A 20,834-nucleotide genomic window follows, 5' to 3' on the forward strand; every position below is an offset into this window, starting at 1 on the left:
ATGTGGCTAGCATGTTGTTAGCATTTTTCGAGCTTGATTAGCATGTTGCTAGTATGTCGCTAACATTTTGCTAGCATGATTAGCATGTTGCTAGCATGTTTGTAGCATGATTAGCATGTTGTTAACATTTTAGTAGCATGATTAGCATGTGGCTAACATGTCTCTAGCATGATTTTCATGTTGCTAACATTTTATTAACATGATTAGCAAGTGACTAGCATGTCGTTAGCATGTTTGTAGCATGATTAGCATTTTGCTAGCATTTTGCTAGCATGATTAGCATGTTGCTAGCATTCCACTAGCATGTTTGTAGAATGATTAGCATGTTGTTAACATTTCGCTAGCATTTTGTTAGCATGAATAGCATGTTGCTAATATGTTTGTAGCATGATTAGCATGTTGCTAGCATGTCGCTAGCATGTTTGTAGCATTATTAGCATTTTGCTAACATGTTTCTAGTATGATTAGCATGTTGCTAGCATGTTGCTAGCATTTTTGTAGCATGATTAGCATGTTGTTAGCATGTAACTAACATTTTGCTAGCATGATTAGCATGTTGCTAGCCTGTTTCTAGCATGATTAGCATGTTGCTAGCATGTTTCTAGCATGATTAGCATGTGGCTAGCATGTTGTTAGCATGTTTCTAGCATGATTAGCATGTTGCTAGCATGTCGCTAACATTTTGCTAGCATGATTAGCATGTTGCTAGCATGTTTGTAGCATGATTAGCATGTTGCTAACATGTTTCTAGCATGATTAGCATGTGGCTAGCATGTCTCTAGCATGTCTCTAGCATGTTGTTAGCATGATTAGCATGTTGCTAGCATGTCGCTAACATTTTGCTAGCATGATTATCATGTTGCTAGCATGTTTGTAGCATGATTAGCATGTTGTTAACATTTTAGTAGCATGATTAGCATGTGGCTAGCATGTCTCTAGCATGTTGTTAGCATGTTTCTAGCATGATTAGCATGTTGCTAGCATGTCGCTAACATTTTGCTAGCATGATTAGCATGTTGCTAGCATGTTTGTAGCATGATTAGCATGTTGCTAACATGTTTCTAGCATGATTAGCATGTGGCTAGCATGTCTCTAGCATGTTGTTAGCATGTTTCTAGCATGATTAGCATGTTGCTAGCATGTCGCTAACATTTTGCTAGCATGATTAGCATGTTGCTAGCATGTTTGTAGCATGATTAGCATGTTGTTAACATTTTAGTAGCATGATAAGCATGTGGCTAGCATGTCTCTAGCATGATTTTCATGTTGCTAGCATTTTATTAACATGATTAGCAAGTGACTAGCATGTCGTTAGCATGTTTGTAGCATGATTAGCATGTTGCTAGTATGTCTCTAGCATGTTTTTAGAATGATTAGTATACAACTAGCATGTGGCTAGCATGGCTAGCAAGTGACTAACATGTTTCTATGATAATCAAGCTAAAACCAGTTGATTCAGTTAGAAACCAGCTAAGACCAGCTTGACAGTGGCCAAAACCACTTTAAACCATGTTAGAAGTATGTTTCTAGTCTGATTAGCAAGTTACTAGCATGTTATTAACATGTTTCTATGATAATCTAGTTAAAACCAGTTGATTCAGTAAAGAAAACCACCTAAAACCAGCTAAGACCAGCTAAAGCCAGCTTCACAGTGGCCAAAACCACTTTAAACCATGTTAGAAGTATGTTTCTAGTCTGATTAGCAAGTTACTAGCATGTTATTAACATGTTTCTATGATAATCTAGCTAAAACCAGTTGATTCAGTAAAGAAAACCACCTAAAACCAGCTAAGACCAGCTAAGGCCAGCGTGACAGTGGCCAAAACCACTTTAAAACTTGTTAGAAGTATGTTTCTAGTCTGATTAGTGAGTAACTAGCATGTTGTTAGCATGTTTCTATGCGAATCTGGCAAAAACCAGCTAAAAACAGTGGATTCAGTAAAAACCAGCTAAAACCCAGCTAAGACCAGCGTGAGAGTGGTCAAAACCACTTAAAAACCAGTTTGGGAGACTAGCCAAAACAACTGATCAGCTTAGGCTGGTTTTAGCTGTATTCTCAGTAGAAAGTTTTTAAGGTTTGCCCTGGTAGTAGACAGCTTAAATATATTATAAGCCTTATTTTTCAAAAGTTTGTACCCCCGCAATGAAAGTCTATGGGATTTAAGGTGGTTTTGGTAGTCTGGTTTACGAAAACCATAAGCAGAATCAGTTAGAAAAGATATAGCAACCCGAGTCAGACCAGTCTGAAGGTCTGACCCGAGTTTGGTGGTTCTAGCTTGAAAGCTCTAGGAGGAGATAGTGTTTAAAATTTGGCTCAGAAGAATAATAATAATAACTAGAATTAAAAGTTAGTGAACTAACTTTGATGTTGGCTTGGCCATCTTGGCCATGGAGCAAAAGAGCCAAAGTACTTGTGTGCCCAACATTGAGTTGCCCCGCTGCAAAATTAATACACATAATAATGCCATAAAAAAATACACCTGCAACAGTCTTTTTCCATGCTCCCTTGCTGTTTTATTTTTTTAATAAAAAGCCTGGGCTATGATAACAGCTATGACAGGGTTGTCTAGCTGGATGTGAAATAAGTCATGCCTATTTTTCTCGTGTATGTATTTCACAGTCCTGCCACCGTTGCGTTGTGGGCAACGACACACAAGATTACTGAAACAATGCATTTTAAATCAAGGAGATCATAAGGGGTCCAAGCACAATGGTTTGTATAGATGATGCAGTTACACACTGTTTAAAATTGTTTAATTTGTACTGTATGTTCATTCTATTTATTTATTTGTGCTATTTACATAATGTTTACTTTTTTTAAGTTTGTTTTTGTTAATGTAAAATAGCACTGCATAGTCTTCACTGTAAGATAAAATACACAATCAAACCAAAATGTATTCAGACACCTTCAACATTTCTCACATAATCACAGTTTATTTGCTGTAGTTTAGAAACTGGTAATAATATATGACAATAACTCAGAACAAATTCATCTTGATAATTTCGGATAACTTTGATAAAAAGATATGTAATGGAATCAACCAAAACTTCAGACTGTCAGTATGACAATATTTACACAACTATCAATACTTTGTTGAACAGTTACCAAGCAAGAAATGCTTAATTTGGTTCAGTCTGTGGTGTGAAAAGGTTGCATTAACAATTAAAGAAAGAAACACTTAAGCAAAACATGGGCAGGTCCTTAATTATTATTTTTTTAAATCAATTTCACTGGTAGCCTACTGTATGAAGAATTAGTGGGTATAATATTTCACAGATCACTATTTTGCCATACTCACTTACATAAATGAACTAGTGGCCTGCACCCACTAGTAAAACAATTCTATCTGATTTTTGGATTGACTTTGGATAAATTCTTGTACTACAAGGTAATTCAGTCAAGAGCAGTGAGTGATTTACTTTCATTTTCATACATTAAAGACTCTGACAGCAGAGCTAGTAAATTAGGCGCGGTCCCTTTAAGAGACAAACGCATCCATTATGATGATACACATCCGATTTTTTTTTTGCAAATCTTAACTTTCACTTAAGACATAACCACATACTTATTCGAACACACTTTCCAACACGGGTATTTCGACATATTTTGTATGTATTTGTTGTCGGTACAAAAGCAAGAAGACTTTGAGACGCGTCTCTGCTTGCTCCCTGAACAACACCGCGCTGCTGAATTGAGCTCTTTCGCTTTTCGCTCTTTTTTCTGTTTATTTAAACTGCGATTTGAATTTGTTCGTTCAGGTCCAGGAGGAAGTGAACGTCCTGAACGACAGCTCTGTTCAGTGTTGCTGTCCCTGTCCGCGATACGCGCGGCTCTCTCTCGTGCACACGCGCCATCAGCTGCTCAGTTGAGTTTCCCGCAGCGCGGGGCTGAAGCCAACTTGATGTGTTGAATGCTCGGAGCACGTTATAAAACGTATTCTTAAAATACACATTTCTGTTTTAATAAATGGTCATATTAAATCATAGCATAACACATAAGTAGGTACAAAAATAATCAGTGATGCATGCGACCCTTTTGGTCTCAGTGTAGCTCCCTGCTTTACCATGTTATGCAACGCTGAGCAATTGCTGCGACGTTAAGCCTGACAGAGAAATCTCACAAGCACATATAAACACTCATTTTCATATGTGTAATATATTCTTCTAATTGTTTTGTGCCGTTTCGCTGCAGTGTTTTAATGTGAAAGGCTGTAAATGTGTACTTCAAGTGTTCAGAGAAATAGGCTACATCGCAATCTCATCTGTGACGTTCAGCATGATGATTCAGTTAGAAACCAGCTAAGACCAGCGTGACAGTGGCCAAAACTACTTTAAAACCATATAATATATTATTCTAATTGTTTTGTGCCGTTTCGCTGCAGTGTTTTAATGCGAAAGGCTGTAAATTCTCTGTGGACTTCAAGTGTTCAGAGAAATACATCGCCAGCTCGCGGACATTTGGCTGCCGCGAATATATCATGTTATTACTTTAAACAGTTCAGAAACATCTGAATTTAGCTCTTGGTGTGTTCTAACGTGTGGATTGCGTGCAATCGCCGTTTTAAAAGGTCTTAAATTAGAATGAATTCGCTCGTTGTGAGCTCCGTGGAGACAGACTGAGCTGAGCAGCAGTCATTCTTCTCTCGTCTTTCTGACTGCTCTCTGCCCAGAAATAAATTATTAATGAGCCCTGACCCCTGTAATAATCAGATATGTTGGTTTAGCTTGTCAGTTTGAGGGAAATTGTATTATTTAGCCTACTTGGTATTTTTAACCGGTTTAAAAGTGAAACGAAACCTGACTCCTCCCTTAATCTCGGTTATTGCAACTAGGGGCGCATTTTTTCTCAGTTAATGTAAGTCTATGGGTAATGTATTTGACATTTAAAAATTAATAAAAAAAAAACTTTAAGTCTGATCAGTCTGAAAAGATATAGCAACCAGCACCGCTCTATCCCGCAGGTGTCTGCCGAGTTTGGGGCTTGTGGCTTTAAAGCCCTAGGAGGAGTAGCGTTCAGAATTTCTGTCAGAAAAATAATAATAAGAAAAAAAAGAAGAAGAAGAAGAAGAAGTTTAAATAGCATAACAGTATGTTGGCTTGTTGCCAAGCCAACATAACTAGAATTAAAAGAGTGGACAAAACCACTTAAAAACCAGTTTGGGAGACTAGCCAAAACAACTGATCAGCTTAGGCTGGTTTTAGCTGTATTCTCAGTAGAAAGTTTTTAAGGTTTGCCCTGGTAGTAGACAGCTTAAATATATTATAAGCCTTATTTTTCAAAAGTTTGTACCCCCGCAATGAAAGTCTATGGGATTTAAGGTGGTTTTGGTAGTCTGGTTTACGAAAACCATAAGCAGAATCAGTTAGAAAAGATATAGCAACCCGAGTCAGACCAGTCTGAAGGTCTGACCCGAGTTTGGTGGTTCTAGCTTGAAAGCTCTAGGAGGAGATAGTGTTTAAAATTTGGCTCAGAAGAATAATAATAATAACTAGAATTAAAAGTTAGTGAACTAACTTTGATGTTGGCTTGGCCATCTTGGCCATGGGGCAAAAGAGCCACAGTACTTGTGTGCCCAACATTCTTGAGTTGCCCCGCTGCAAAAAAAATAAAAATAATAATACCATAAAAAATACACCTGCAACAGTCTTTTTCCATGGTCCCTTGCTGTTTTCTTTTTTAATAAAAAGCCTAGGCTATGATAACAGCTACGACAGGGTTGTCTAGCTGAATGCGAAATAAGTCATGCAAAAACCATAATCTCCTAAATACCATTCAATTTAATTTTATTTTAATAGTACTGACAACATATTTTAAGTTATCACACTACTGAAAAATTAAAGAAGGGACAGTATATATAGTATACTTCGGTGAGTCAAGAGCTAAACAAAAAGTCCTGTTTCATTACAAAATACTGTAACTTTTATAAACGTTATGCTATCACCACAAAATTTTAATTAATATTTATTAAAAAATAAATATTTCATAAAACTGAAACTTAAATATATTATTTCTATAGGCTATACAAAACAGAAAAGAAAAAAGACTAAATAATAAGGCTGAATAAGCTGATCTATAGCATGTTAAATGGTGGTTGCCTGTCTATGAATGGTACACCCCTCTAAGCACACAGAAGTGGTTTGACCCAAGTCCTCAGCAGCCAATGACACTGACCTGTTCAAACTGATTTTTAAGGCATAGTTCACGTGTATTTCACGTGTATTTAACGTGTATTTAAAACGTGAAATATAGCTGATTTTTCATGAGTAAACAACGCGTATTTAACGTGTATTTGACCCTCTTGGCCTTCCATACACATTAGAAGGGAGACGTGAAAAAAGGACATCGCGTACTTTATCACAGAATATTTGTTCGGCAGCACTTGTTTAGTTTAAAAGTAGACATGTCAAACTTTCTATAGATATATCTCTCATGTCTCTTCGTTGAGTATTCATGGAGTTACAGTTCATTTTAATGACGTGTTTGTAAATGAAGATCAGCGCAGACAAGGTTGAAGACAGCACACCTTGTTTGTTATCTTTATTTTATAAGTGCACAAAGTTTTGTTGTTATTGTGTTTGTATCCAAAAAAAAGTAGACCCTTTACAGATTCGATTGATGTATTGCTCTTATCTGTACGTTTAAAACTGAAAATGTAATTTAAGTAATTGTCAGGGTTATCAGCAGAAAATGACTCAAAACGCGTATATGCGTTAATCGACTCCAGAGTTAAAAGGCTGTCGTGACTTTTTTTCCTTCCAGTATTCATAAGCTGTATCGCGCTGTCAAATTATATGTCATTTTGCACACATAAACATCTCAAAAACACCTGAATTCTGCTCTTGTTGTGTTCTAATGGGTGGATTAGTGCTGTGATATTATTTTTGGAATCTCTTAAAAAATGCTGATGAAGTGCTCATTTCTCTCTCTTCTTTCTCTCTGTTCTTTGGTCAGAGACATAATTTATTAATGAGATATCTGACCCGGTAATAATAACATATGTTGATTTGGCTTGTCAGAGTGAATGAAATGTGTAGCCTATTTATTTGTCTGATCTCGCCCCAAACGCGGCTGTCATGTGACTTTTTTTTCCCTTCGCGATGTCAAATATTGCATTTTGCACACATACACGGCTCAAAAACCCCTGGATTTTTCTCTTAGTGTGTTCTAATTGGTGGATTGTGTGCATTCGCAGGAATATTTATTTTAAGAAGCTCTTAAAAATATATATATAAACAGTGTTGGGTAAGTTACCCAAAAAAAGTAATCCACTACAAATTACTAATTACTGCTCTAAAATTGTAATTTGATTACATTACTGATTACTGCAAGTAAAAAGTAATCAGATTACTAATTACTTTACTTTCAAGTTACTTTGAAAACCTATTAAACCTACAAGGAAAAAAAACTACAAACAAAGTGAAACTCAGTTCTTTCCATAATTTAATATTGACTGAAAAATATTACAGAAATATGAAAACAGCAACTTGAATTAAAGATCCAATGCATTTCTATAACTTAACATTCTAAACATAAACTTGTCTAACAATGAAAACTGTAGTCTTTTTAAATGTATATACAGTATGTCTTAACTACATATGGGCTGTCGTTCCATGGAAGCTTCTATTATTTCAAGTCCAGATGTCTGCGGTTGTGGAGACGTATTCCAAACGATCGAATGTTTTTTTTTTTTTAGTTCATACTCCATATCCGCATAGGGCTGTCACTTTTCGTTCGAAAATCGATTGCACAATCGATCGGACCAACCAAAAAAAGTTTCGAAAATGAAAATAGGGAATCGATTTTGACCAAACTATTAATTTTAAAATAATTAAACAATTACACACATATAGATGTAAAAAAAAAACTCGTGTTGTGGCTTAATTTAGATCATCTAAACGCGGGTTCGGGCTTGCGCTCCGGTTTGTGAGGTAAATTAATATTAATTGATAGGTAAATCGATTAGCGCGAGAAAGATGTGAAATGGATGCTGAGTGGGTGTAACGGAGGCTTGCCTCTGGCGAAAATACGTTTTGGTTGCACCACCAACTAAAGCAAAGTTCTGAGGTGTGGAAAAGTTTTGACCATGTTTATAATGAGAATAATGAGTGAATAATCACCATCAGTGAGCGCAGGAACACATTGAAGACATCTACAGTGGATTCATTCATTTATCCTCCACAAAAACATGTAGACCTAGCCTAATCTCTGTGAGTAAAGGTTTTTCAAATGATAGGCTAACTATATATTCATTAAGGCTTAAATGCATAATGTGGACAGAGTATTTACGCTAATGTTGGCATTATTCTTTTATTAAATGTCATCTGATATGAGAAGCAAACCCGGCGGAGCCTTTATCTTAATTTCGTTATTGCCAAATACCATATCTTAATTTAATCTGTTAAAAAAGATCGTTTTTATTGGTGCGTTGGTTTATAAGTCTATGTCTATTTAAAGTGCTGAGATACGATGTTACAGAGGACTTATTTTATTTCTTTATTCCAACTTCCAAGTGGCCTAGTCTACGTTAGTTATGAATAAATTATGTTAAAACATGTATAAATGACTCATTGTTGACAAAAGGCAAAAGAGCTGTGCGTGTATGCGCACATCTGAATGTCGGGCTGCGCTACACTGGTTCGGGGTTTAAAAGGCTGTCAATCAAAATGTACTTCGGGCTCGGGCCGAAACCTGTCGAGCTTGGGTCCTGTCGGGCCTAACTTTTAAGGCCCGATTACAGCTCTAATGCCAATAAATAAGAAATATTGCTGACTTGTGCGTTTGCGCTCTCGTTCGTCCGATATGTGGCGTTGAAAAAGGAAACGTCTTTTTTTTAGACATGGAAAATCGATTTTACAATCGATTCAATGAACACGTATGTCTTAAAAATCGAAAATTCTTTTTACACAAAAGTGACAGCCCTCTATCCGCATAGCATTTATCTAGATACCTTGCAAATGTCTTTCGGTCCTGCAAGGGAACAGAGCTGTACGTCACGAGTAGGCTAGGCTATAATCGAAAGCAAGTCTCTAAATGACTGCGATTCCACAGTCGACAAGGGCAGCATTTCCTCCACCACACACACTGCTACAGCTCTCTTCACCTGTCCAGAAGTTACCTTCCCTCCCGATCTTAAACAAAAATCTCCGTCCATTTTAACAGCACGAGTTCTCCAGTAATTCATTAAAGCGCATGCTCAATAAATGACGCAGCCGCCCCAAAACGTTATCAGAAATGCATTTTAATTTATTTACTTTAATATTTTTTCGTACTAATACATTTGTAACGCAAGTAACTTCCCACCCAGCACCAGACGTCATCTGGACGTCGTTTTCTGGTCTAAATCAAGTCGGCCCGTCATGGCCATCTTTTAGACCAAAAAGCGACGTTGAAAATTGGTCTTCATTTGGTCCGTCGGATTTGGTCCAAATTAAGCCCAAAAAGCGACGTTGAAAATTGGTCTTCGTTTGGTCCGTCGGATTTGGTCCAAATTTAGCCCAAAAAGCGACATTTAACGTCTTTTTTTTTTTTTTTTTTTAATTTAGCCCAAAAATAGATGTAAATGGGCTTTAGTCCAAATTTAGCAGAAAAAAAAACTTTTATTTCGCACCACAAAGCCATTAACATAAACTAGTGAAGAAATTAGACATCATGTCTGATCGCACTGTTAAATATATTTAAATATATTTTGAAAACACTTGATGGTCACGCGCTGTACTGGAGTCACCATGGAAACGGGGCTCAGCTCAACCGTCAAGCAGCTGAACAGACGCTGTCTCTCATGGTTGTTTTCACTAATTTCAGGTAAGTTTAATCCCTAAATTACACAAATGTTACATAAAAGTGTCCCTGAAACTTTCTTTCATGTAAATGACACGCTTTCGTTGAAAATGTAGTTTATAGAAATGGTCAGTGTCTTCATGAAAAGTCCGTTAGCATCTCAACTGTAATGCTAACTACAAGAGGTAACTTTATGTGCATTTTTCACAATATATTTCGCCTACATCAGCATGAATCTGTCATTTTCTTATATATATGTGTGTGTTTATATAATATTTTCATAATGTGTGTGTGTGTGTGTGTGCGTGTGTTTGTTTGCATGTTAGTTATTTTGATGTCCACACTGTAAGAGTATTAATCGATTAGTAAACCTAAAACTTTAAATTCTGTTATTATTCTTTTAATTTTTTTGTATAATCTGTAAATTAATTTTCTTTTCTGCATTTCACCTCTGCTATAGTTTATTTATAATAAACATGGCATTGTATAATAAATATGGTTGGCTTAGACAGATTGACAGAATGACAATGTTTATGTTCTAGATTCTTCCATGCTGATGGCCGTGCCTGTATCCAGCTGAAGAACATTTTTAGACATTATGAAACATATAACTAGTAAGTAATACCTCAGACATACACTATTATTCAAACGTTTAAGGGTCAGATTTATCATGTATTTACATTTACATTTATTCATTTAGCAGACTCTTTTATCCAAAGCGACTTACAGATTAAGACAGTGGAAGCAATCAAAAACAAGAGCAATGATATATAAGCAATGTTATAGTGCTATAACAAGTCTCAGTTAGCTTAACACGGTACACATAGCATGGGATTTTAAATAATATAATAAATAAAGAGAAAACAGAATTAAAAAAAAGAGTAGAACAAGCTAGTTAGAGGTCTTTACTCGTACACACACACATACACACAATTGCATAATAAATGTAAAGAAAATATAATACAAAAAGATTAGAAAGGTAGTTAGATTTTTTTTAAGAATAGAATTAGAATAGTGAGTGTTAAAGTTAGAGGATCAAATAAAGGTGGAAGAGAAATAGAAAATATTACTTAAAAATGTATTTAAAATAAAACTTTTATGCTCACCACTGCTGCATTTATTTGATTAAAATACAGTAAAATAGTAATATTTGAAATTACTAGGGGTGTCCTTGACTAAGGTTTTTCATAGTTGAATCAGAATTTTTGAATCTTGCCGATATTCGACTGATAGTCTAATCATATGTTTGGGGGCAGAATACATTGAGTCAAGTCTGACATTCGACAGTCATAATTACTGATCTTAACACACTGGTAAAATGTGTTATGAACACCTCGCAGATATAAACGGGGTAAATAATAGTTCATCATTGATGGATCTTTTCTATTTCAGAGACTGAAAATCATTGATAAACCACAAGGTAATTGTGAATAAACTTATTGCAAGAGGAATAATAAGAAGAAAAGAAAATGCATGTGTGATTTAATATTGCTTCTTATTTTTCAGTGTTGAAAGTTGTTTCTTGTCATCTTTGTGCATTTTCAGATGTTGTGCATATTTATGGATCAAATTATTTAATGTTGTTTAACTTTTTAACATTATAATATTGGTTGTCTTCTCTTTTTTCAGCGTTTAGCTCCAACCCCAGTTAAGCAGACCTGAGCAGCCGATCAAGGATCAGCAGAAACTCTGCAGAACGGTGCTCCTCCAGCCCAGGACTGGACACCAGTGTTGTAAGTCATTCTGTCTCTTTATAGTGAATGTTCAGAACATATTGCAGGATATCTCAACATTGTCTCACAAGGTCCTTTTACATGCAGAGTTTTGCACCAACCTAGTGCAGTGCACCTGAACACATTAATCAAGGTCTTCAGTTTTGCTAACTATAAGTCACAGACAGGTGAGTGTGATCAGGTGTGGACGTAAACACTGGGTGTGTTTCACTCAGGTCCGTTGCTCAGTACTCAGTGGTGAAGGGCTGCCTCAATCACTATTTTCATTTTACGGTGCACTGATAATTCGCTATAAGAAAACACGTAATAGATTTTAAAACACAAACCAATAATATATTTCAGCATAAACATATCACTAGACAGGTAATGTCTAATCTAGTAAACATTTCCAATTAATTTATGAATTAAATCTTGCACATACATGAAATAAAGTATTCATCATAATGTGCTGTAAATAGCATTAAAGTAAGATATCAGTTTTATTGTTGTGCATTAATGTCAGTAGTGATGTTGTACAATGAGGACAGAGATAGTCACCAGTGTATAGTGAGCCACAGTGCTTACCAGTACCTACATTTGTGTACACAATATATTCACAACTTGGCAAACTGTGAAGCTGATTGAGACGTAAACTCTGCATGACAGTGGACCTTAATCCAAGCATATGTCTCTGTACTAAAGTAATGGGAGTTACCAGATCAGGGTGTTTTTAGACCATGATACCTGATTGGCTGACATCATAGTGACGGTAGGTTTAGGGTGGGGTTAGGTAAGGAGGATCATTTTGATTGCATGATTTAGAAACACCCAGCAGTTTGAAAACACCCACAAAGTCATAAACGCCCACTTTTACTCTGCAGAGACCTAAGTCTCACCTTAATGGCCAGAGCTGACAACCCCTGACATACTGATTAGTTAATAATCCCTCATAAAGAATGAGTACACTTTAATTTGTACATTTTGGACAAACATTGTTTTTTTATTATTAATTTACATTTTAGTTACGGTTTTCTTTCTCACTTTAGATGCTGCAGAAAAAAGAGCGAGGCTAAAGCATTCAAAGTGGAAACATCTGCCGTGGCTCATTAATCCAGAATTGGGACGGAGAAAGGAGCAGAAGAAGCAGAAGATCAGAGATCAGGCAGAGATCTACTGGTGCCCCTGTGGGAACCCCATTTACCTAATGTGTTAGTTTAACCAAAGATTTTCCTCACTCACCTTTATGTTGTTCCAAACCAGACTTTTGTTCATCCTTGAAACATAAATGCAGAACTTTTTAATGAAATCTGAGATTATTTTCTTTATATAAAATAACACATTCACACAAGCACCATGATGCATCAGTGTTGCATTGGCGTGAGAGCTGGCGCTTTTGGTGCTTTTGTGAAAATCCATTGGGGAGTCATAATTTCTGAATAGATTATTTTTGCTGTTGTTATTGTTTGTTTGTTTTTTTTTTGTACACAAGGCATCTGTTAAAAAAATATCTTAATTTGTGTTCTGCACAAAAGGGTGTTATGGGTTTGGGGCAACATGAGGGTAAGTAATTAATGACAGAATTAAAATTTTTGGTTGTTCTAATGTGGTTATAATTGGTCATAGTTTATTTGTCTTGAAAAAATATATTTATACAGAAACATGGATTAATTTGATAAGTTTATAGTAAAGCCTTTTAAATTGATAAAAAAAAAAAATCTAAATAAATACTACTCTTTTGCAAGGTCTATTTAAAAAATATGGACAATTGTAATGGTTTCCACAAAATATTTGGCAGCACAACGGTTTTAAACTGATAATAATCAGAAATGTTTCTTGAGCAGCAAATCAGTATATTATAATGATTTCTGAAGATCATGTAATACTGAAGACTGAAGTAATTGTGTTAAAAATTTCAGTTTACAGGCATAAATTACATTCTACAATGCATCCACATAGAAAACAATTATTTCTGTAGTTATATTTCACAATATTACAGTTTTTACGGTCTGTTTAATCAAAAGAAGCTTAAGATGTGATCAAGATTTTACATGAAAGATTTAATGTGTCAATAAATGTGTCAATATACTGTGAATTGTCTTATTTTCACTAATTAGGAATATGACAAATAATTCATGGTTGTAATTAGGTCTGGAAAAGACGTCTTTTCACCGTTCACTATTCAACCACATTTAAACGTAATTTGGACGTCTATTTATAGACGTCTTTTTGACGACCTGAAAAAGACGTCGTTTCACCTTTCACTTTTCAACCACATTTAAACGTAATTTGGACGTCTATTTATAGACGTCTTTTTGACGACCTGAAAAAGACGTCGTTTCACCTTTCACTTTTCAACCACATTTAAACGTAATTTGGACGTCTATTTATAGACGTCTTTTTGACGACATGAAAAAGACGTCGTTTCACCTTTCACTTTTCAACTAAATTTTAACGTTGTTTAGACGACTGCCAATGACGTCTTTTCGACGTCTTTTCAACGAGTTTTTGCTGGGTGGGTTAATTTTATTGACATCAGTAACTGTAATCAAATTACATTTATTTTAAATGTAATGAGTTACATTACTGCGTTACCACGAAAAGTAATTAGAATACAGTAACGCGTTACTTTGTAACGCGTTATACCCAACTCTGTATATAAATGACTTTACCATGTTGTGACGATGGATAACAATTGATGTGAGGTTCAGCCTGACAGATAAAATCTCACAATCACATATAAACACTCATTTTCATGTGTATAATATATTGTTCTAATTGTTTTGTGCCGTTTCGCTGCAGTGTTTTAATGTGACAGGCTGTAAATTCTCTTCAAGTGTTCAGAGAAATACATGGCGAGCTCGCGGGCAGTCGCGCTGCTGCGAATATATCATGTTATTACTTTAAACAGTTCAGAAACATCTGAATTTAGCTCTTGGTGTGTTCTAACGTGTGGATTGCGTGCAATCGCCGATATAATTTAATTATAAAAGGTCTTAAATAAGAATAAATTCGCTCGTTGTGAGCTCCGTGGAGACAGCATGAGCTGAGCAGCAGTGATTCTTCTCTCGTCTGTCTGACTGCTCTCTGCCCAGACATCAAGTATTCATAAGCTGTATCACGTTGTCAAATTATATTTCATTTTGCACACATAAACAGTTCAAAAACACCTGAATTCTGCTCTTGTTGTGTTCTAATGGGTGGATTAGTGCAATTCGCTGTGATATTATTTTTGGAAGCGCTTAAAAATGCGGATGAAGCGCTCATTTCTCTCTCGTCTTTCTCGCTGTTCTTTGGCCAGAGACATAATTTATAAATGAGACCTGACCCGGTAATAATAACATATGTTGGTTTAGCTTGTCAGTTTATATAGCTAGCCTATTTATTTGTCCGATCTCGCCCCGAAACGCGGCTGTCATGTGGACTTCAAGTGTTCAGAGAAATACATCGCGGGCTCGCGGACATTTGGCTGCCGCGAATATATCATGTTATTACTTTAAACAGTTCAGAAACATCTGATTTTAGCTCTTGGTGTGTTCTAACGTGTGGATTGCGTGCAATCGCCGTTTTAAAAGGTCTTAAATAAGAAAGAATTCGCTCGTTGTGAGCTCCGTGGAGACAGCAGCAGTGATTCTCTTCAAGTGTTCAGAGAAATACATGGCGAGCTCGCGGGCAGTTGCGCTGCCGCGAATATATCATGTTATTACTTTAAACAGTTCAGAAACATCTGATTTTAGCTCTTGGTGTGTTCTAACGTGTGAATTGCGTGCAATCGCCGTTTTAAAAGGTCTTAAATAAGAATGAATTCGCTCGTTGTGAGCTCCGTGGAGACAGCCTGAGCTGAGCAGCAGTGATTCTTCTCTCATCTTTCTGACTGCTCTCTGCCCAGAAATCAATTATTAATGAGCCCTGACCCCTGTAATAATCAGATATGTTGGTTTAGCTTGTCAGTTTGAGGGAAATTGTATTATTTACTTGGTATTTTTAACCGGTTTAAAACTGAAACGAAACCTGACTCCTCCCTTTAATCTCGGTTATTGCAACTAGGGGCGCATTTTTTCTCAGTTAATGTAAGTCTATGGGTAATGTATTTGACATTTAAAAATTAATAAAAAAAAAACTTTAAGTCTGATCAGTCTGAAAACATATAGCAACCATCACCGCTCTATCCCGCAGGTTTCTGCCAAGTTTGGGGCTTGTGGCTTTAAAGCCCTAGGAGGAGTAGCGTTCAGAATTTCTGTCAGAAAAATAATAATAAGAAAAAAAAGAAGAAGAAGTTTAAATAGCATAACAGTATGTTGGCTTGTTGCCAAGCCAACATAACTAGATAAAAAAGTTCGTCAAGACAAACTTTAAGTTGGCTTGAGAAAGCCTGGCCAGAAAGTCGGAAAAAGTTAGAAAAGTTAGAAAAGTTAGAAAAGTTTGAAAAGTTAGAAAAGTTTGAAAAGTTTAAGAAGTTTAAAAAGTTTTAAGTTTGATGGTATTCAGTCTGAGATAGATAAAATAGATAGATAGATAGATAGATATATAGATATATAAATAGATAGATAGATAGATAGATAGATAGACACAGTCAGAAGATAGATAGATAGATCTAGGGTACCCAGGAGTGGTTGCTAAGGTGTTGCTATGTGGTTGCTAGGGTACCCTGAGTGGTTGCTAAGGTGTTGCTATGGTATCTGGGATGGTTGCTAGGGTGTTGCTATGCGGTTGCTAGGGTACCCTGAGTGGTTGCTAAGGTGTTGCTATGTGGTTGCTAGAGTAACTGGGATGGTTGCTAGGGTGTTGCTATGCGGTTGCTAGGGTACCCTGAGTGGTTGCTAAGGTGTTGCTATGCGGTTGCTATGGTATCTGGGATGGTTGCTAGGGTGTTGCTATGTGGTTGCTAGGGTACCCTGAATGGTTGCTAAGGTGTTGCTATGTGGTTGCTAGGGTACCCAGGGTGGTTGCTAAGATTTTGGTATGAGGTTGCTAGGATACCCTGGGTGGTTTCTAGGTTGGTTAGGATAGTTGCTAGAGTGTTGCTATGAAGATAGATAGATAGATAGATAGATAGATAGATAGATAGATAGATAGATAGATAGATAGATAGATAGATGAGAATAGATAGATAGAATAGAGTCAGAAGATGGATAGATAGATAGATAGATAGATAGATAGATAGATAGATAGATAGATAGATAGATAGATAGATAGATAGATAGATAGATGAGTTTTAATATAGATAGATAGATGAGTTTGAAGATAGATAGATAGATAGATAGATAGATAGATAGATAGATAGATAGATAGATAGATAGATAGATAGATATAGTTTGAATATGGATAGACAGATAGATAGATATATAGATAGATAGATAGATAGATAGATAGATAGATAGATAGATAGATAGATAGATTAGAAACAGACAGATTATAGATAGATAGATAGATAGATAGATATAGTTTGAATATAGATAGATAGATAGATAGATAGATAGATAGATAGATAGATAGATAGATAGATAGAGGAGTTTGATTATAGATAGACAGATGAGTTTGTTTATAGATAGATAGATAGATAGATAGATAGAAACAGTCAGATAGATAGATAGATAGATAGATAGATAGATAGAAACAGTTAGTAGATAGAAACAGTTAGTAGATAGATAGATAGATAGATAGATAGATAGATAGATAGATAGATAGATAGATAGATAGAAACAGTTAGTAGATAGAAACAGTTAGTAGATAGATAGATAGATAGATAGATAGATAGATAGATAGATAGCGTGAGATTATAGATAGATATATAGATAGATAGATAGATAGATAGATAGATAGATAGATAGATAGATAGATAGATAGATATAGTTTGAATATGGATAGATAGATAGATAGATAGATAGATAGATAGATAGATGAGTTTGATTATAGATAGACAGATGAGTTTGTTTATAGAGAGATAGAGAGATAGATAGATAGATAGATAGATAGATAGATAGATAGATAGATAGATAGATAGATAGATAGATAGAAACAGTCAGATAGATAGATAGATAGAAACAGTTAGTAGATAGATAGATAGATAGATAGATAGATAGATAGATAGATGAGTTTAAATGAGTTTGAATGGGTTAGTAATAGTACATAGGTTAGTCTGATTGAGTCTAATGGGCTTCAGTGTGTTTAGATTTGAATTTTTGACAGTTGGAGTTTGACGGAATGTTCAGTTGAGCAGAGGCTTTTCAATGCAAGTCTATGGGAGTTTTTATGATTTTTAATCTTCAGTTTAATGAAAAGTATAAGTCCGATCAGTCTAAAAAGATATAGCAACTAACTTCAGATCAGTCTGAAGAGCTGGGCTGAGTTTGGAGTTTGTAGAGTTAAAGCTCTAGGAGGAGTAGCAGTTGAAAATTTTAGTCTCAGAAGAATAATAATAATACTAGAAAGTACATTTCCTGAAGAAAATGTGAGTGGTGCTTGCAGTGGCAAAACTCGCCCCTCTGTTGCTAAGGTGTGGTTGCTAGGGTACCCGGGGTGGTTGCTAGGGCCATTGCTAAGGTACCCAAGGTGGTTGCTAGGGTAATTGGGGCGGTTGCTAGGGCGGTTGCTAGGGTCCCCAAGATGGTTGCTAGGGCCATTGCTAGGGTACTCAGGGTGGTTGCTAGGGTAATCGGGCGGTTGCTAGGGCGGTTGCTAGGGTCCCCATGATGGTTGCTAGGGCCGTTGCTAGGGTACCCAGGGTGGTTGCTAGGGTGTTGCTATGTGGTTGCTAGGGTACCCGGGGTGGTTGCTAGGGCGGTTGCTAGGGTAACCTGGGTGGTTGCTAGGCAGTTGCTACGGTACTTGGGGTGGTTGCTAAGGTGTTGCTAGGCGGTTGCTAGGGTGTTTTGGCTGGTTGCTAGGCAGTTGCTATGGTCTCCTGGGTGGTTGCTATGATGTTACTAGGTGGTTGGTAGTTGTCACAGATGGTCACTATGTAATTATTATACAGTTCTTAGCCCATTTGAGCACTTAGCTAATCACTATTAGCATGTAGCTAATCACTGCTAGCATGACTAGCATGTTGGAAGTCCAGTGTGCTAGCATGAGTCAAAAAATCCAACCGCCATGTCTGTACGATGTTCTGATGCAGAGATATAGGTAGTGCAAAACGGTTGCTAGGGTACTCCATTTGGTTGCTATGGAGTGGCTTGTCAGCTGCCAATGGTGATACTCCAAAGGCTTGCTGGCCAATATAAACCAACCCCCATGCCTCTACGATGTTCTGATGCAGAGATATAGATCTTGCAAAACGGTTGCTAGGGTACTGTGTTTGGTTGCTAGGGAGTGGCCTGGCAGCTGCCAATGATGATACTCCAATGGTTGCTTGCTAATATAAACCAACCCCCATGCCTTTATGATATTCAGATGTTAAGATATCTCTCTATACTTTGGGTTGCTAGGTAGCTCTTAATGGTTGCTAGGGCGTGGCTAGGTTGTCTTGAAGGAGATACATGATTGGCCGTTTGCTGCCCCGAGTCAAACGAGCCCACCCTCATGTTTCTATGTCACTTCTATCCAAAGTTATTCATTTGATCTTTTTCAATGGAAGTCTATGGGGCTTGTTGCTATGGCGCTCTATATGGTTGCTAAGGCGTGGCTTGATAGATTCACAGTGATCCTGAGAGACTGATTGGTTGCCTGATTCAAATGAGCCCACCCCCTTGTCTCTATGACACTATAATCCAGAGTTATGTTCAATGCAAAATCCCTATGTAATTTCCCATATAAGCCCTCCCTATACTTTGTATTAGGGGCAAATTTGGGGGTCTCTTGCGCCCCAGGGGTACAACTTATACCCCAATGCGGGGTATGTTCTCACACAGCCTGATAGCCTCTCCAAATGTGGTGATTTACGTGTTTCTGCGTAATTCTCTCTCGGAGCTACGATCCGTCAAAATTGGCCGCAATGCATTGTCTATGGGATTTTTCGCCCGTTTTTTCGCCCGGTGTGCGAACATCGTACGCCCGATCGCTTATAAAAGTCATAGCACACCATTCCCGATTAGGGCGCACGATTTGACGCCTGTTTCGTTGGTCTGTGACGAAAACTGCGGGACTAGTTACGCGCCGAAATTTGTACGGATCTATAAGAATAATAATAATAAGTATGTGAGATAGTAATAGTGATGCCTTGCCTCCGGCAAGCACCACTAATTAAGTTTAAATAGAATATCAGTAAGTTGGCTTTCTCAAGCCAACTTAATAAAAAAGTTCGTCAAGACAAACTTTAAGTTGGCTTGAGAAAGCCTGACCAGAAAGTCTGAAAAAGTTTGAAAAGTTTGAAAAGTTTGAAAAGATTGAAAAGTTTAAGTTTAAAAAGTTTTAAGTTTGATGGTTTTCAGTCTGAGATATATAGATAGATAGACAGATAGACAGATAGATAGATAGACACAGTCAGAAGATAGATAGATAGCTAGATAGATATATAGATAGATAGAGAGATAGATAGATAGATAGATAGACAGTCAGAAGATAGATAGATAGTTAGATAGATATATAGGTAGATAGATAGTTTGAAAATGTGAAAAGTTTAAAAAGTTTAAAAAGATTTAAGTTTAAGAAGTATAAAAATGACAGTGATTAACATATTGTTAGCATTACAAGCAAGTGACTATCATGTGACAAGCATGTACTTAGCATGATTAGCAAGGTATCTAGCATGTCGCTAGCATAATTAGCAAGTGACTAGCCATGTCGTTAGCATGATTAGCAAGTTACTAGCATGTCGCTAGCATGATTAGCAAGTTACTAGCATGTCGCTAGCATGATGTTAACATGATTAGCATGTTTCTAGCATGCGACTAGCATGTTGCTAACATGATTTTAACATGATTAGCATGCGACTAGCATGTTGCTAGCATTATTTTAGCATGATTAGCATGTTGCTAGCATGATTTTAGCATGATTAGCATGCGACTAGCATGTTGCTAGCATGATTTTAGCATGATTAGCATGTTGCTAGCATGATTTTAGCATGATTAGCATGTTGCTAGCATGATTTTAGCATGATTAGCATGCGACTAACATGTTGCTAGCATGATTTTAGCATGATTAGCATGTTGCTAGCATGATTTTAGCATGATTAGCAGGCGACTAGCATTTTGCTAGCATGATTTTAGCATGATTAGCATGTTGCTAGCATGATTTTAGCATGATTAGCATGCGACTAACATGTTGCTAGCATGATTTTAGCATGATTAGCATGTTGCTAGCATGATTTTAGCATGATTAGCATGTTGTTAGCATGATTTTAGCATGATTAGCATGCGACTAGCATGTTGCTAGCATGATTTTTAGCATGACTAGCATGTTGCTAGCAT

The 20,834-nt window shown here is 36.6% G+C and overlaps 1 protein-coding gene and 1 long non-coding RNA gene across 5 annotated transcripts in view; one reads left to right on the plus strand and one right to left on the minus strand.

Annotated features, from left to right (window-relative positions):
• Positions 1 to 20,834, minus strand: part of LOC113092589 (kelch-like protein 29) — a 247,263-nt gene that overhangs the window by 51,037 nt on the left and 175,392 nt on the right. The window lies entirely within an intron of this gene.
• Positions 9,326 to 13,205, plus strand: LOC113092590 (uncharacterized). 3 transcript variants are annotated; one of them, XR_003287604.1, is made up of 7 exons: positions 9,326 to 9,802; positions 9,895 to 9,963; positions 10,321 to 10,392; positions 11,171 to 11,198; positions 11,415 to 11,511; positions 11,599 to 11,678; positions 12,537 to 13,205. It is a non-coding gene; the product is annotated as an uncharacterized LOC113092590 (long non-coding RNA). The 3 variants fall into 3 exon arrangements; XR_003287603.1 differs by lacking the exon at positions 11,599 to 11,678; XR_003287605.1 differs by lacking the exons at positions 11,171 to 11,198; positions 11,599 to 11,678.

This window comes from Carassius auratus, unplaced genomic scaffold (genome assembly GCF_003368295.1).
Source record: "Carassius auratus strain Wakin unplaced genomic scaffold, ASM336829v1 scaf_tig00214657, whole genome shotgun sequence".
Lineage (NCBI taxonomy): Eukaryota > Metazoa > Chordata > Actinopteri > Cypriniformes > Cyprinidae > Carassius > Carassius auratus.